This window comes from Balaenoptera physalus (assembly GCF_965194825.1).
Source record: "Balaenoptera physalus genome assembly, chromosome: 6".
Taxonomy (NCBI): domain Eukaryota; kingdom Metazoa; phylum Chordata; class Mammalia; order Artiodactyla; family Balaenopteridae; genus Balaenoptera; species Balaenoptera physalus.
Window position 1 is genome coordinate 126,600,812 of NC_138885.1, and position 12,989 is coordinate 126,613,800.

General features: G+C 39.9%; 2 long non-coding RNA genes across 2 annotated transcripts in view; both read right to left on the reverse strand.

Annotated features, from left to right (window-relative positions):
- The window catches only part of LOC309662215, a 284,000-nt gene that overhangs the window by 213,814 nt on the left and 57,197 nt on the right, over positions 1-12,989 (reverse strand). The window lies entirely within an intron of this gene.
- On the reverse strand, positions 1,552-11,973 carry LOC309662227. Its single transcript, XR_014264602.1, has 3 exons — positions 11,084-11,973; positions 2,572-4,245; positions 1,552-2,247 (listed from the first exon to the last, which is right to left on the reverse strand). It is a non-coding gene; the product is annotated as an uncharacterized lncRNA (long non-coding RNA).

Below are 12,989 nucleotides of genomic sequence, written 5' to 3' on the forward strand. Positions count from 1 at the left end.
TTGTTTGGATAGCATAGCATAAAATATACAGCATTAACCTCCTGAAAATTGTTTCTTCAGCTGCATGTGTGCACGCGTGCACGTTTTCTAGGCCGCAATGACAAATGAATTTCTGGCTATGTGAGAACGTCTTGGTTTAAAAATTTGAAAAATATTGCTCTAAAGTATTGCTTCTCAAACTTTACGGCATAAAAATTACCTGGGAATCTTACTAAAATGCAGCTTCTGATTTGGTAGGTCCGGGTTAGGGTATTATTGATACATTTTGCATTTCCGTAAATCCAAAGTGATTCTGATGCTTCGGATCCAGGGGATCACACTTTGGGTCGCAGCAGCCTAGAGCGACAGCCACAATCCACGTTCAGAGGAAGACTAGACCTCTAAGGGCACGGTGAATGAACTCTATATCCCTGTATTTCCCTCTCAGGTTGCTCATGTAGCGTGAGGAGCCTGCAGCCATAGACCCTGGCTAAAGTACAGTAGACCCTCCTATTGGAGGGTTCTGCATCCGACATTCAATGAATCAATTGCGATTGGTTGAATTCTAGGTTGTGGAACCCGCGGATAGGAAGGGTCGATTTACTACACCGTTTTACATAAGGGACTTTAGCATTCGTGGATTTTGATATATGGGGGGAGGGGGGGACCAAACCCCTGCCAATACAAGGGACGACTGTAGTTCCTTCTACCAGAGACTGAGCCTGCTTACCTTCCCTTCTCTGCTGTCTCTTCTTCCCACTCCTTCTTGTGTGTGTTATTGAAAAGTTGGGAAAGATTACTGGTCACAAGTCACTGACATGAAACAGGTCAAAATAGGTATGGGATTCAGAGATACACAGTTGGTGAGAACTCTGGACTAATATCACCCCAATATCGATTTTCCACCCTGCCATTCACATAATCTATTCACAACACAAATCTGTGTCTTGTTCCTCCCTAAAAGTCTTCAGTGGTTCTTTATTGAGGATTAAGTTTTCTAGTTTTATAGACTTAGGACATACTCTGCTTCCCTCCAGCCTTGTTTTCCTCCAATCCAGTTCCCAGAACCCAACCTGCCTTTTCAGTATGTCTATTTGTTCACGTATGTTCCAGTGTGAAGTCTTCATCTGGTTAACTTCCATTCATCCTTCCAGATACCCACCTAAAAACTGCATTCTGTTGATCTGGTTCCAAGGGAGATATCACCACCTCCTGGGCGCCATCTTGGAAATTCTAAACCCGGGATTATATGCCTCTCCTAGGTACTCCTGTAATATCCCTACCTCTTCTTATGTGCTGTATGTAATTGTCTACCTCCCTTCACCAGATAGGGTATAGATGAAGCGAAAGGGCTTGCTTTCATTGTCCCACAACCCTAGCACAGGTCCTGGGATGAAAAATAGGATGGGATATTGGGAAGGGTACTTAATGAAAGAGTCAGCACTTTTAATCATTCAGGGAATCAATAAACCTATTGACCACCATGGAGCTCCCTTAAAGCATGATGCAAAAACTGAGAATCCTAGCTTTCTTTTTTGTCTTGTTTTATTGAAACTAAAATTGCTAGAAATATCCTCTGGATAAGCTTCTTCCCTAAATAAGTTACTCTAGATAATGGAAACTTTTATTTTGTTGTAAGGCTTCCAGAAACACAGGGTGAGGTTTACAGGTTTCTCTCCTTTAATTTCTATACCTGGATTTTTTTAAGGTGAGGTGTTCTGATTCATGGAGAGGTATGAATAGAAGTGACCTCACCATGGGTGGGGTCAGTCTTAATCTGATACCTCCCTGCCTTGATCCATTCCCTGATTCTTCTGCCAGGCAAAAGGACTTCTCTGCTCCTCTCCTCTCTAAAAGTCAAAGAAGAGAAAAACACCAAAAAGCTCCATTTTATCAAACTCTGCCAATAACTGCAGGGCATTGGGCTGATTATTAACGGTGTTTTATGAGACTTTCTCATTTTACACCTTCCACAGATGTAGAAAATTATTTTGTATTCATCTGAAAAGAATTAAGGGCATCCAGATAAGTTTCCTAACATGACAGACAAGTCACTCCTAAAGTGAATTTTAATGTCTTGTGTTTAGGCAGAGATTATTTTTCTGGAAATTGATAGGTTGAATACTTTTTATTTCTCTTTCCTTAAAGTGCTTAGAGGTAGCTAAATGTTAATTGAATATTGTGAAGAGACCCTTAATTCAATTAATTGGCTATTTTATGACATGCCACCTGAAACCTACCTTCCAACAAAAGATGAGAGATTAGGGGCTTCCCTGGTGGTGCAGTGGTTGAGAATCTGCCTGCTAATGCAGGGGACACGGGTTCGAGCCCTGGTCTGGGAAGATCCCACATGCCGTGGAGCAACTAGGCCCGTGAGCCACAATTACTGAGCCTGCGCGTCTGGAGCCTGTGCTCCGCAACTAGAGAGGCCGCAACAGTGAGAGGCCTGCGCACCGCGATGAAGAGTGGCCCCCACTTGCCGCAACTAGAGAAAGCCCTCGCACAGAAACGAAGACCCAACACAGCCAAAAATAATAAATTAATTAATTAAAATAAAATTTAAAAAAAAAAAAAAAGATGAGAGATTAGTACATTTTCGCTTTGTCTACTAGCAAGTTTTCCTTTTTATTCCTTGGATTCTTGCAAGTTTACCAACTCTATTTTGCCTTAGGATAAGATTAACTGCCAAGTAGATGTTCATTGTTTTTAAGTCGAAGCTATATTTAGTCAAGTGATGAAAATCCAATCAATCAGTTCCCGTGTTATTCTATAAATACATATGAGGGAGAGTTTGACTTTGTCAAATTCTCAGTAATCATAGAATAGAATTTGTTCTAAATGTCAAAAATGGCTTCAGAAAGATCCCTCAGAGACCCAGTATGTCCCTGTTGAGTATCACTGAGCTCTTAATTTCACAACAAAAAAAGCTAGGAGGAATAAAAATTGAGTAGAAAGAAAAAAAGAGGTTACAACAAAAATTAAAAGCTCCTCAAGTTGTACAATTAAGACATAGGAATAACACACATTGGAAAGACACAGCTTTGTAGTAGTTGGTTTTGCAGAATAAAACTCTAACAACAGGTTTATTTATTATCAGGTTTTGTGGCTATCGTCATCCTTTTTTAAGTAATGTTTCTATGTATATGGAGACAAGTGGCTTCCTGTATTAAAACTGTGCAATTGTTCCCTCAGCTCAGAAGTCCCATTGCCTATATATGAACATGAATTAATATAGCCCAGAATTGTTATTAATGTTGAGTAACATATCTACCCTGGCGAACTATGTACCCCTATTCTTTCTGATACTCAATTGCATATTTATCCTTATGTCACATGGGAGAAATTCAAAAGGAATTTGGGACTTTTGCCAAATTCTCTAAATTCTTGAATTCAAACATTTTAAGCAAGATGAAACAGGAAATCCAAAGGGTATCCTCTGAGCAGGAAAACACATCCTAATAAAAGGAATGCAATGAAGCAAGCCTTTATTTCAGGGCACTTTGGTCTGTGAGCAAGGTGGCATGCAGGATTGTTATGAAAATTCCTTCACAAAGCAACTTGAGAGGACTTTGAATATCAGTTTCCATCACATGGCTCAGCAGGGATGTTAGCTGGTCCAGAGAGTAGAACTAAGATGACCTTCTACCAACAGACCTAGGTCAAGTGCTATTCAAAGTTTGTTCCAGGCACTGATGCTGGTCTTCCAACTGTTATTACCTGTCCGTAGTGGCAGAAGTATAAAAATTGAAAGAAACTATTTAGAAACTTTTTAGTGAATTGATTTGCCTGATCAGCAGACTTGTGTTTGTGTGTCTTCTTTCTTTGGGATTAAAGAATAAAACCTGGTCCTTCACAATAGATACAGTTTAAGAAGCGTTCCTTGAGGCACTTCTAGATTGCAGCCATCCAGGGTGACACTGGGGATGGGCATATCTCTGAAAAAGAACTATTCAGACACAAAATAGATGGTTGCCTCAGGAGTTCCCACTGTTTGAAGTCTTCTTCCCAGAACTAGTAACCCATCAGGAAGGAGAGATACCACCACTACTGCCCAGTAAGCATCAAAAAGAATGTCGAAACTTTTTTTACATTTCATCTTCCAAAAAAAAGAGCATCTTTTACCAAGCCACTCCCTTCCAGCTGAAACTTTCAGGGCCAGATACCAGTTTAGAGCTTTTTTTTTCAGATTGTCTTGAGCCCCTATCTAATTTACAGGGCGGCGGGGGCGGGGGGGGGGCGGCGGCAGGGGCTGTCCAGCATCATTTCCTAGTGAGAAATTATTATGTGAATATTCAGCATCAGTTATGAACTGCTCCCCCTCCAAAACCAAGCCTCCAGAATCCCCCTCCTGGACCACCGATGACTAGTTCCCAAGGAAGTCTTTGCAGCTCCTTTTATTCCAATAACTTTATAAACAATCATGAACAAGATTTTTCCCTTCTTCCCCTCCTGATGCACTCTGTCCAGTAACAAAATCTCCATCCACCAAACAGTGGAAGAATATAGACAAATATTGTACTTAAATGACATTTCCTTCCAGGTATAGAAGATTTACAAATGTCAGAGAATGCATTTGATTCCAGAGAAGGTCAATAGGGAGGGTGATAGAAAAGCAATGAAGAATTACATTCTAAATATGAATATCAGTTTCGAAAAGCTCTCTGTTTCTGAACTTGAATAAATTCATTTAAACTCCCTGCTAGCATTTTACCACCCAGATTGGAGGGACTAATTCAAAACAGAACTAATCTGAGAACCCCACTGAGGTTAGTGTTTCTAAAATGCTTCACAGTGTATAAAAGGGGGATCTACGTGCCAAATGCTATTACTGTCCACTCTTGCCATGTTTCAAATTGACCTCTAACCTTTGATACAATGGAGTGTGAAACCAGTTTTTAGATGTAGCTAATGCCAAACTGGCTGCAAGGGAAAAATAGGAAAAGTAAGCCTGGCTGAGTTAAGCTCTAGCATACCACAATTTCACAGTCTGAACCAAAAGTAGTGCAAATTCAAATTGTAGGGTGTAGAGAACCTCAACTTTGAAGTCAATCCCTTGGGTAGTGGAAAGGGGAGCTTGTTTATATCTGCAAGTTAACCCTTAGGTAGGACAAGATCAGGCAACAGAACTCCAGCTACTGCTAAGAGTGTGTCTCTGTGTCCCCAAACTGCCCCAAACACTGTTGACAGTTTTAAAAAGATTCCAAAGAAACACAACACTCCCCCTTAGTTTTTTTTTTTTTGGCTTTCAGCTACTTTTCTCTTCCTCTCTGTATCCTTCATTTCATTTCCAAAAGATCCTGGAGAAAACTACTTCTAGGTAATTAGAAATCTGAGAAACGTTTCCATCTAAAAGCCAAAAAAAAAAATGTTTTTTTATTAAAAAAATAATAACCTGTCAGTTTAAAGGGACCCATTTTTTAATACAGTGACTCAAATTTCTGTGGCCAAAATCTTCTTTCCTGATCATGACCATTTCCCTATTCAGTTAATGGTATTGAGATTTCCTTCTTTATCACAGCCCTGCTCTAGCTGTTACAGATATAAAAATATGAGAGAGTAACTCCCTGTACTCCCAATTCCTTATAAAGTGCTGCTGAGAAATTACGTGTATTGTGCTCTTTCGGAAGTTGCCTCACTTCTGTTATTAAAGCATCTTCTTCTACATTAATAAGTCATTTACCATTGTCTGGTCAAAGTTAAGGGAAATCAGCAAGGGAAAGATTAGAAAGGCTGAGATAGAATCTGGCAAGGTCAGTGAGACCCGACAGAGAGTTTTATGTGCCTTAAGAGGTCCCAAATGTGTGAAGGAAGGTATAAGAAGGGGTAAGAATAGAGAAAACAGAAGAATATTGAAAATCCAATTTGGGATTACTGGTCCAATCAAAGATAATGGGTAAACCCAAAAGAGCTGAGTTCAGTACCCAAGTCCAGGAGTCCAGGCTGGGCAGAGGGGGAGAGGTCAAATCTAAAATCTGAATACACAGCTAGAATTTTAAGATTCAAATGAGAAAAGGGGAAATTGCACAATACAGGAGACTTGAAAGCACATCTCAACAACTGGACCAAGACAGCTGCCTGGTCTGAAACACCCTCTAAAATGGTCTAATCTAATGGAAGTGTTCCTCCCGCAGACGGGCAAAGCTCGGTGGGTGCTTGAGCAAAGGTAGAAACCCAGGGGCCCGGAGCATCCTCTCAGGAACCATGTTGTCTTTTCAAAGACAAACACGCTGGTAAATTACTAGTGTTCATGCAGTGTAATCATTCGTATAAATAATAATAATGACAATGCATTTAGAACCAAAGAATACGTAGCCAGTAACTGTCAACTTACTCCTTTTTAAGTCTTCTGGGAATCCCAGAGACCGCATGTCTTGGTCCTGACATGATTCTGCAGAATGCCCTCGTGCAGTCATACGTACCTACTCTATACAATGATTCCCAGGCTTGGATGAGGCTCCTGAGCATTTACCCAAGAAATACCATTTTCAGTTCTGCCAAGATCAGCTAACTTTTGCTAATCCAGTTCAAGGATTCAACTTTTGTCCTTCAGTAGGTAAATCTAAAATGAGGGGAGGTTACGGTAACCGGATTAATGCCCCCACCAATGATGTCCACACCTTAATCCCCAGTACTTATGAATATGTCATGTTACATGACAAGGGAGAATAAAGGTTGCAGATGCAATTAAGTTTGCTAACCTTGAGATTATCCTGGATTATCTGGGTGGGCCCAATGTAATCACAAGGGACTTTTAGAAATGGAAGAAGGAGGCAAAAGAAAAGTCAAAGTCAGAAAAGGAGATGCAATGATGGAAGCAGAGGTCGGGGTGACACAATGTGAGAAGGACCCAACACTCTATTGCTGGCTTTGAAAATGGAAGAGAGCCAGGAAGCAAAAAAATGTCAGCAGCCTCTAGAAGATGGAGAAGGCAAGGAAACAGACTCTCCCCTAAAACCTCCGGAAAGAAACCCAGGCCTGCCAACACCTTGATTTTAGCCTAGTGAGAGCCATATCAGACTTCCGGTCTGCAAAACTGTAAGACAGTAAATTTATGCTGTTTTAAGCCACAAAACTGTGGTAATATGTTAAACTTCCATAGAAAATTAATAGTAGTAATTTCTAAAATATACCAAATGGTTCTAAACCACCAACCAAGCATTTATATGCAGGGCAGAAGGGGTCTTCCATGCAAAGGGAATATCCGATACTGAAGAGAAGGATTGCAATGGTGTCTTCCCACATGTGTAGGATGACCAGGCCACAAATGCCCTTTTGAGTATAGGGAGTGCATTGCTATATATATACGTAACAGTGTTTTATATATATGTGTATGTGTCTATATATATTATATATATATATATATAATATATATATAAAACAGTGAAGAATCGAGGTTGAGAAATCGGACCAAACTAGTTAATAAACACTGCCAACATATGATTATCCTCTTTATTCTGGGGTGTGAATTGCTTGAGGCATAAAATTTTTCTAACCCCTTCTTCTTGTTCTCCACCTCTCAGACATAACAAAGGGGAAATGGAGGATTTTTTTTCAATTCAGGGTCACATCTCTAAGCCTGGCAAGAAGCAAAGAGTTCTAGATGGAAAACGACATTGTTTACTGCTCCCGAAAATCACTCATTACTTTGATCAAAGGATCAGATAATCCAAACTCTTTAAACAGAGAAAAAAGTCTTAATTCCCAATCCTTATAAAAACGCGTACATTAAATGCTACTTTTAATATTGGCGAGTACTATTTCTCAAGCCCTATGTAAAGAAGACAGATTTCCAAATATATCATCCTCTCATTTGCCAGTTTTACTGATGGAAAGGAAAGAGGAGGTGGAAAACGTCATTTCTAATCAGGTATGATGGCGCTCTCACTGCTCTCTATATGCTTTCTACCTATGAGATAAAATTATTTGCAAGATATTTTTCCTAAGGGAATATTGATCAATTCTACCAAACAGAAGTTCTATTTACATCATATTGTTAAAACTCTTTTCTTCCTAAGAAAGCTGAGAAAGTAGTAGTAGGATATTCATTATAAAGGAAGATCAAGGTGCCACGCAAGCTGCATAAGGCCCTTTTGTATCCCAGGAGCATCTGGGGACGCCACATATGTATGTTGCCATATCATTGCATCATCACTTCTCTGAATCTGAGGGGAGGGTTTTGCTCTACATAAATTGTGGTCACAGAGACTAACTGAGCCCACTTCTGTTACATTTGCGGCCAGGAAAAGAATTGCACATAATTATGCATCTTTGTGGACCGTGCGTGGAAACAAATCCTGGAAATAAAACCAACTCTTTTATCAAGTTCTCCAAGCACACATCCATCACATTTACGAGACCTCAAGAGTGTGAATTTGGAAATTCAAGCATGGCGCTTCCCCTGAAATGGTTCCCCAAGGTGTGTGGATCAACAAGAATGGAATCCTTCACAGTGTGACTGGGAGCCAGGAGAGAGAATCTGGGTAGAACATGATGAATGAACGACTGCCTCAGTCACCCAGTACATCTGCAACAACTGCTTTGGCATCCAGCTATGGAGTCCACAAAGACTTAATTTAACGGTACAAATACACAACGCAGTGTGTGTGTCTGTGTATGTTTTTAATGACCTCCACACAGGCTACCATTTTATCGTGGCTTCCAGCAGAGAGAGGGAAAAACAAGATTCAACTATAGAAGCTGTCTATATTTAATATTTCTGTTAGTTTTCTGTCTGCCAGTCTGGCAGATTGGCCCAATTGGAAAAACAACATCTATGATTGCTGAAACAGTTCCTGGCTACATTTGGCACCCTTAATCATGGAATGACACAGAAATCCCTGTCTGCAAATCTAAGGCAAAAGAGGCCAGCCTTTGTATATCACCAAGACTTATCTGTTTGTCTTTATTTCAAAGTCCAAATTCTAAGGTCATAACTCAGTTCAATAGCATAGCCTTCCACAACATTTCACAAAAACAATGCAAACTCTATGCAAATCCTTGGGTTAACTGGATGTCATCAGTACCATGGCACTATAAAAAATGAATCTATTTCCTGTTCTCTGTTTTGTTTTGTTTTTCTAGGTCAAGCAAAAAAAAAAAGAAAAAAAAAAAAAGACACCCAAACTTTCATTCACTCCACTCAAACTCTACTTTTAACAGTAATAGAATTAAAATAATTTTTCTATATGTTGATATAAAACAAATGAGAAAAATAAAATTAACATCATGTGCTTTTGGTTACTGTTTGGCCACCAAAATTCCTAAATGTGGTGAAAAAATTTTTCAAAGTACTGAACTTGAAATTGGAAGTGCCAAGTATGAAACTTGGTCTTGACTCTTAGTAGCTGGGTGAGATTTGACAGCTCAGCCCTCTGAGTCACTCAGTCTTACATTATTGGAAGATCAAGTGGGACTCCATGTGAGGGAGTTATTGGTAAAACACAGGGTGCTATTCAAAGGTAACATATTATACGATAAACTGGAGAGAGGACACATGAGTTTGAAAGGTACTACTTAAATCAAAGTTTAACATTGAACAAATCTGTAATTCTTAAGATCAAAAAAAAAAAAAAAAAAAAGGCTGAAAATCCTATTCCTAACCTTTATCAGTAACCATCTGGGCTCTTACTGAGCGAACAAACTGTAATATGTGGTCCCACGTCTAATTAGGTCCTGAAAAATTCAGCAGGATGTGAATGGAAGTTTTGTTTCTATGCAAGAAATCCTGGCAACTAGAACATCTTTTTTTCTCAGCACATCAACATTCCATACCACAAATTACTGGCATAGACTGCCTCCAGAATCAGCTACCTCACCCTTAACCCTTTGGTTGCCAGTAATGGGGAATACACATTATCAGCAGAGCTGGAGTGGCCCAGGGGATAGGCCCGGGAAAAGACGGATACCATCTTGAGTAAGGCTTTGAATTGGTTATAAGAAGAAAGCATGAGCTTTGAAGTCAGACCATGGTCATTCCAATTTTGGATACACCGTTTTCCTCTTCCCGTCTGCAAAGTGGCATAATAATAATCTACAGGATAGTAGTGTGGTTGTGAAGTATCATAAGATGAATTAAGGAGAGTGCCCCAATGCCTAGAAAATACCCAGGAAATGATTGCCTTTCTTATTATCAACTGTGAGTTAATTTTTTGGAATGTTTTAATGTCCACTCAAATTTTCTATGCCTGAAAAACTGTTTTGAAACAAATGCACACATGAAAAAAATATAATATTACCTCATTAATAGCATATCTTACATGTTTTTAGAATAAATACATTTTTATAATAGAAAAGAATTTCACTCCTCCTCTCCCCAGACAAATTAGCTCAAGTTGAAAAACTTATTCAGTCTAACTTCACTCTCACCTCCTATACCTACTCAGTCTTCAAATCCTGTCAGTCTAATCTCCAAAATCCCCCCTGAGAGCCCCCGTACCTGCTCTTGTTCTGCCTCTGCTCTGCTCTGGACCTCATCACCACTCTCTTCCACAGCTTTCTGGTCTCTTAATTTTGTCTCCATGCTTCCAATCTCTTCCTCCTTCCACGCATGCTCTACACTCTCACCCGTTACCTGGGTCAAACCAGTGAACCTGGCCCATGGGTGCTGCGGAGAATAATCTTCTAATTGTGTCTCATTAACCCAAAAGTGCAGATTTCTTACTGTAATATACAGCTTACTTTGCAGACTGACCCCAGGTAACCTTTCAGTCTCACAGCCAGGGACTCCCTCTGAATGACCATTTTGCACCTAATTATACACAGAAGGATGCTCCAATGGGAACTTCACCCCCTTCAACAGACACAAGATGCCATAGAGGGTGTGTGGCTGATCTAGGCTAGCAGACAGAAGCAAAGGAAATAACCAACCTGATATATACATGCATAACTGAATCACTTTGCTGTACACCTGAAACTAACACAACATTGTAAATCAACTCTATTTCAATAGAATTTTTTAAAAATTAAAGAAAAAAATAACCAACCTGAGCTTTTTAAACCACTTCCCCCACTTGGAGTAAATAAAAATGGACCTGAGTGTGGAGAGAGGGGATTGTGTGGGATGTCTACACTGGAGAGAGCTGTTGTCATGTAGTCTTACTCCTACCTTTTGAGAGAGGGGCTTGAGGGTCCAGCCTTCTAAATTAGCCCATCAAGGAAGGACTTGTTGTCTCAGGTACTAGGAGGGCTGGTGGCACACTGCTCTTAGCTGTCAGCCCTGTAGGGATTCCCTCAGGTGCAGAGAATAACCTTTCTCAAGATCACTCCTCTGTCAGGGTGGCCCACATCCAATGAAGGATCCAGTGGCATATTAGGCCAAGCTATTTCAGCCTATCTGGTCAACGCCAATGCACCATTTTCGTGCCAGAGCCTCTTATGCAATCAGCTGAGACTCTCCCTCTCAGCTCAATAACTCCCTCTGCCCAGTACTGCATCATCTCCTTCCCTTCGGCATGTATTGATTCCAAGGACCTATCCCAATACACATTTTACATATTAAACTTCACCTCAGAGCCAGCTTCCAGGGGAATCAATAGTGTGTTCTAGTTGTTTGCTTTCAAATATATCTTCCTCCCAGGCTGTAAGTCACTTGAGGGCAGAGATGGTTCTTTTTTTTCTTTTTTTTTGAAACTATGGTTGATTTACAATGTCATGTTAGTTTCAGGGTATAGCACAGTTATTATTTTTCAGATTATTTTCCCTTATAGGTTATTACTATAGTGTGTATATGTTATCCCAAGCTCCTAATTTATCCCTCCCCTCCTTCCCCTTCGGTAACCATAAGTTTGTTTTCTACGTCCATGAGTCTATTTCTGTTTTGTAAATAAGTTCATTTGTATCTTTTTTTTCAGATTCCACATATAAGCAATATCATATGATATTTGTCTTTCTCTGTCTGGCTTACTTCATTTAGTATAATAATCTCTAGTTCCATCCATGTTGCAGCAAACGACATTATTTCATTCTTTTTGTTAGCTGAGTAATATTCGTGTGTGTGTGTGTATCCCACATCTTAAGAGATGGATCTTAAAGCATTACTGAGACCTGACTCCTTGAGACAGGGCTCAGAATTTTCATTTAATAAAAGACATCAATCTAGGACAAGAAAATAAAATGTGAGATTTCAAATCAGCACAAGGGAGATTTTTCTATGCCAGGGACTCTTTGAGTTTCTCACTGTGATAGAAAAGTACTTATTTTTTTAACTACTCTCACTTCCATGAGAAGAGATTTTTTTTTCCTAAATACTCTTGGCTTATGACTCCAACTCACTCCTACCGTAAAAGTGGAGTTACTTATCTGATCACTAGGTAACCAACTGACTCAAGGAAGCTCATCCACTTGCATTTGCATAGAGAGAAAACCGTCTTTGAAGTAAACGTCCTGGCTTCTCTCAACCCTCATTCTTCCCCAGTGGGAGGAGAAACTCATCAGTAGGTAAGTTTGGTAAAAGGAACTAATCCCCTCTCCTCAGCTGATTTGGAATCCACCTGCCTAACAAAAGCATATTGTCTTCTCTGTTTCTACAAGCTATAGAGGATGAGGTATGTAGTCACTCAGTACCCCCAGAGAGTAAGGGGGTATATTTGTCTACTTTAGGGACAGAGTATTAGCAAGTCCACTTGGCAAACACACCTGTATTAGTTACCTATTGCTTAGGAAAAAATTACCCAAAATTTAGCAGCTTAAAACAATTTACTATCTCACAGTTTCTTTTATTTTAATATATTTTTTTAAATTGGGGTATAGTTGCTTTACAATGTTGTGCTAGCTCCTGCTGCACAGAGAAGTGAACCAGCCATGTGTATACACATATCCACTCCTTTTTGGGTTTTCCTCCCGTTCAGGTCACCCCAGAGCACTGAGTAGAGTTTCCCACACTACACAGCAGATTCTCACTAGACAACTATTTCATACCCAGTGGTGTATATATGTCACTCCCAATCTCCCAATTCATCTCATCCCTCCTTCCCCACCTGGTGTCCACATGTTTGTCCTCTACATCTATGTCT